The 5,723-nt window shown below is 46.9% G+C and overlaps 1 pseudogene; it reads left to right on the plus strand.

Moving 5' to 3' along the window:
- Nucleotides 1-2,854: 2,854 nt before the first annotated feature.
- On the plus strand, nt 2,855-4,997 carry LOC138399003 (rho GTPase-activating protein 20 pseudogene; annotated as a pseudogene).
- Nucleotides 4,998-5,723: the final 726 nt, after the last annotated feature.

Genomic DNA, 5,723 nt, shown 5'->3' on the forward strand with positions numbered 1-5,723 from the left:
TTTGCAAAACAAAGGCAAGTTAGTGAGAAAAGTGGCATTGTTTTTCATTTTTCAGATGTCTGTAATGTCTGGTTTAATAGAAGATAGCTGGATTCTCATATCTGCTTATACATTCTATCTCTTGCAATATGTTGTTTTAGTTGAAGTATAAGAAGACAATTCAACCCCACTTGGATGTGTAGCTGGAAAAGAGAATAGTATTTTGTTAGCCTTTCAAGTACTTGTAGATATTTTTTTATTCCTTCCTAGCCAGTGGATTCCAAATATTCAAGCTTTTTATTATTATTATCATTATTTTAAGGCACGGTTCTCACTCTGTCACCCAGGCTGGAGTGCAGTGGTGTGATCATAGCTCACCACAGCCTCAAACTCCTGGGCTCAAGTGATCCTCCCACCTCAGCCTCATGAGTAGCTGGGACTATAGACACATGCCACTATGCCTGGTTAAATTTTTTATTTTTTATTTTTTTTAGAGATGGGATCTCACTATGTTGCCCAGGCTGGTCTCAAACGCCTGGCCTCAAACTATCCTCCCATTCAGCCTCATGAGTAGCTGGGATTACAGGCATGAGCTATTGCACCTGGTGATACTCTTTTTTGATACTACACAAAAACTTGACAAATAACAGTTTTTTAAAAAAAAAGATTGGTTTCAAGTTGCAATCTCAAACTATATAAAACTTTTCATATTCTGTTACATTAGAATGCATATATATATTGACTCTTGGCCTTGTAGAGCCCCCAAAAGGGTATAGGACCACCGAATGTTCCTGGGCCACTCTTTGAGAACCCTTGCCCTAGATAGAGTTCGTCATCTGCGACCTGTTGTAGGTGCCCGGTAAATGCATTGATTTGCTGACGGACGTCAAAATCTTTTGTTTAAAAGACTAACCAAAGACTGGACAAGTGCAATGACTAGAGTCTGAAAGAAAGAGGCTTCCTCAGGAGAAGTAAGCCAGCAAATGGATTCGGCACAAAGCATGGCCTCTGCGCTCTGGCGCCTCCGCAAGCTCGCCCATGTCAATCTGTGTGCCACGATGCCGTCGTGGATCCTCAGAGAGGAAGGGACTAATCTGCCAGCATACTGGCCTAAAAGGTGATGTTTCAAGCACTTTTAAAAGCCATTTTGGTGCGGCAAGCAGGCGGGGGTACCTGCCCCGATGGGAGCGCGCGGCCTGCACCCGAGCTGAGAACCCGGAACATGACCGCGTAGCCTCCTCCAGGGTGGGGATTTGCTTGAAGATGTTCTTCTTGGCAGCGATGTCTCCTCCGCAGGAGACTCTGGGGGGACAGCTGGGGCACTTCTCTTCCCTGACAGGAGTGTCTCGGGTGGCGGGAGGCACCGGCACCAAGATGAGGCCGTGGAGCAGGCCCGGGCCCGGTACCCGCCATCTCTCGCATTGCTCCCGGTGCATCCCGAGTTAACCTCAGTTCTTCCTACCTGGAGTTTGATTTCTTCTCGGAAAAGACACCGCAGCCTCCCACCCGGCCTCCATCCTCCGCGGAATCGGCTGCCCGGCTCCTCCCTTGGCAGGAAGCCCGGGCTGGCGTGGGGGACGCCTTTCCCTGGCCCAAACGTGTGCCCAGTCCTCGGTTCCCCCAGGTGGCCCGGCCATGCCTGCCCCTTGGCGGGGTCAGCTCCGAAGTCATTGCTCAGGAAGAGAATGAAAGCGTTAGTAGAAAGGAGGAGGTGAGCCCCGTCTCTTATCCTGGATAAAGCCCTGCAAAAATGGCCCAGTACAGCAGGACAAGTCCTGCTAGCACGACACATGTGCACTTCTGTCGTCATTTGTGTGCTCCCATGGACTCTGCCGCTTGATGGCCTGCAGAGGCAGGAGCGGCACCTTTTCCTATTCAATGATCTGTGTGTCGTGGCCAAAATCAAGTATAACAATAACATTAAGATGAAAAACAAAATTAAATTAACCGATATGTGGACAGCAAGCTGTGTGGAGGAAATGGGAGACGGCAACACCGATGCTATGAAATCCTTCGTCTAGGGCTGGGCCACCTTCAGTTCTCCAGAACAAAAGGACAGGTGTCTCTCTCTTCTTCAGAGATACGTCAATCTACAGACAGAGAAAGACTACCTGAAGAGCATTTCCCTCAAAATCTTCACCAAAGACACTGGGAACTGTGTCTATTCTAAAACTATCACAGTAAAGAATTCAGATACAGCAAATGAAGGTATCAACGTGATCTTACCAATGCTAGGGGTAACTGGCTCTGAGAGAGGTTCCTAGTTATGGGTCAATTCTGGCAAAAAGAAGGGCCACACCCACTCACTGGGCATGAACATCCCTGTGGAATTGGAATGACCCATCTTCGAGACACTGCAGTCTTGACACCGGGATCGAAGGACTCTACCACCCCCTTCAACTTTCAAGAACCCTTCCTCATGGAAGAGCTGCCCAAAGACATGCAGTCCAGGTCATCCTGCAGCGTGATTCAGGCCAGAAGACATTTAAATGGAGAAGATCCGTCTCCTTTGGTGAGTGCTAGAACCAAAAGGACAACTTACCCATCTCACTGCCAACATCTTGTCCTGCGGCAGGACAGCTCTTTGGAGTTTTTCTACCAAATATTTGCAAGAACGACAATCTGCCCAGACCTATCTTGGATGTACTTTTCTTTCTTAATCAAAAAGGAACCCCCCCCCCCCCCGAAAGGGCATCTTCAGACAACCGGCCAATATGAAATCGTGTGGAGAACTAAAAGCAAAACTGAATTCTGGAGTCGAAGTACAACTGGACTGTGAAACCGCTTTTTGTTAGCATGTGTCTTAAAGGATTTTCTACGAAATACTCCAGGAAGTGTTTCTTCATCAGACCTCTATGGTCACTGGGTCTGTGTAATGGATCGAGGAAATGATGAAAAGAATGTAAATACAACTCAAAGGCCATTAGACCAGCTTCCAAGAGCCAATGTTGTTCTCCTAATGTATCTTTCTGGGGTATTACACAACATTGAGCAACATTCCTTGTCCAATCAGATGAATACATTTAATTTAGTGGTGTGTATCCCTCCAGCATTCTTTGGCTTTCTACTTCCTGCAGCCCAGAACTAGAAAATGAGTTTACAAAATAGGTTACCCTGCTTTTATAATTTCTGATTGAAAATTGCCATAGGATATTTGGAGAAGAAATCATTTCCCTCTTGGGAGAGGTTTCAGTGAGATGTGACATTGGAGGAAATGCCTCAGATATTTCTTGCTTCCAACTGAGTGACTCCTTGTACGACAGCTTGGAAAATGAACTAAATGAGGATGCTGATGCCCCATGCAGTGACATGGTAAAGAAACTTGGCCAGGGAGCAGAAGCATGGACTCTGTTTTAACCTTCAGTGACTACAACCTCGACCAACCTGAGGTGGAAGACGTTTAACCCTGAACGACTTTGACTTAGACAATTTTAAAGAAGAGATGCCCCAATGGAACAGCCTCTAGAATCCAAGCCAGTGAATGTCATGGTGTGCACAAATATCCAACTGCAGGATCCTGCCACGGCCCCATCTGGCACACCCAGCCACCTGTCCACAGCTGCAGCAGATGCTGCAAAAAGTGTGAGGACAAACCGGTGCTGCTCAGAGCCCAGCATCCACTATCAGATTCAAAGCTTTTCTATCTCAGGGAGTTTTATCAGAACAAGCTATGCAAGTCCATCTGTGATTCAGTTCTCTATCAAAACGCTGACGATTCTCAAAGCAGAATCAACCCCTCCAGGAAGGCGGTAAGACAGGTTTTAAGCAGAGTTTATTCACAAGCACTGATACCAGCAAGAAAAATTCCACTAATGAAAACATTAAGAAGAAAAGCTTATCCAGTAATGAAGAAAATTGTATGAAACTCTTCTGTACGTCCAAGCCATGGGCCATTTCTGTGTCCTCACAGGATCATTCCAAGAATCAGCTGTTTGCTGTGGATACATCTGGACACTCCCCGCCACACACAGCAGATCCCCTCAAGAGTTCCAGGAAACACCAGCACCGCTCAGAGCCCAACGCAGATGACCGGAAAGGCAAACTGTCCTTTCTCAGGCAGATTTGTTTAAAGAAGCAGCAACAAAGCAGCTGGGAATCTGTTCTCTTGCATGAAGGGGAGGATTATCTCAATGGCATAAGTCTTTGCAAATAGTGGGACAAAAGCTTATAATCAGAGTTTGGTCCTGGGGATTGAGGTGGACAAGAGTAGTGCCACAAACCAAAACACTGAGAAGGTTTTACCCTCAAGATCAAACCTTTGCCCAAGGCCTGGCTATTCCAGCTCCTCCTCTCCGGGCACTTCCCCATCAGGCACACCAGGGAGCTCCCAGGACAGAGCTTTTTCTCAGATTTCTGAACACTGTGTTCACACCCGCTGAAACTTCCTCTCCAATAGACTGCACGTTTCAGGCTCAAAGGAAACAGGAAAAGCTTTCTTCTTACTGTAGCAGTTCTGGCCTTGTTTCTAGAATCCCTGGTCCCTCATCAGGGCAGGCCAGCAGCCACCTGGCTTGTACAAAAAAGGACACCAAAGAGTAGCATTCAGAAATGCCTTCTGTAACTCTCCATCCCACCATGTGGTTGAGAAATGGTGTGGCCAGTTTGCAAAACTGGTCCCTCAAAAAGAAAGCAAAGGCCGCCAGACCAGAGGGAAAGAAAAGAGACCCTTGGAGCCACCTCCAAATGCTTCTGGTGTCCTAGAAGACATCACTGCAAGAGGAAACAGAACGACATTCCCCTAAGGGCAGCTGGGGGACTGGGAGCTGTGCAGTCAGCCCAGTGGTGTAGTTCTTGTCCCTGCCAGGACTCACATGGACACAGTAGCTCTCAATACAGCTTGGTGGAGAGCAAACTCAAGCTGTGTACGAAGTCACACGAGGAAGTGGAGCATGGTGGCCAGGGCTCTTCTCATTTTCTGCCTGTGAAAGAGCCTCAGCCAGCTCTTGGACTGTGGAGGCTGGCTGGCCAGCCCAGACTCAGGGCCTGCAGTTGTCTGGAATGTTGGGGACAAACATTGAACAAAGACATTTAACCCCAATAAGACACTGATGTCCCCAAGAACAGGAACTGGGACAATAATAATATAAGATAATAATTATTAGGACCCCTTTGTATAAGATACCTGGGAGAGGTAGCATAAGGATAATCATTGCTAATACTTAGGACAGCAAAATAATTCTCTTTATTGAGACTATTTTGCAAAAACTTTATGCTAAAGAGTTTTGTCACTTATGTGTTTGGAGGCTTCTCCTTGTTAAGGCATGGGATTGGTCCTGTCGTGTGGTGTTAGGGGTCGGGTAGAGGGCTGGAGAGGGCATCTCTGTGGAGATGTGGGCGGTCTGTGGGACTGGTGCCCTGGGAGGACCAGGGTATCACAAATGGGGAGGTTGTGTGGAGAAACCATCCACATTTTAATGGGTAGGCAAGGAAAATGCTGCTAATCAAAGCATTACAAAGAAAGGCATGTCTGGTAATGAAGAAAATCTTGTCAAACTTTTCCCTAGATCTAAGCCAGTGGCCACTTCTGTGGCATTTTACAGTCACGTGTCCTCAAAGAATCTCCCCAGGAACCAGCCTGTTCCTGCAGCCAGAGTGGAGAAAACAGTGATTCAAGAACTGGGTAGCATGATGTCAGGTTTTTTGTTTGCTGTGTCTATTTTTTTTCATGAGTAATGAAGTGCTTTGCAAAGCCTTCAGGAGAAAGAGCTGTGAGGGAAAAGGAAATGGTTGCTCATGATATCGTA

The sequence above is a fragment of the Eulemur rufifrons genome, chromosome 18 (genome assembly GCF_041146395.1).
Source record: "Eulemur rufifrons isolate Redbay chromosome 18, OSU_ERuf_1, whole genome shotgun sequence".
NCBI classification, from domain to species: domain Eukaryota; kingdom Metazoa; phylum Chordata; class Mammalia; order Primates; family Lemuridae; genus Eulemur; species Eulemur rufifrons.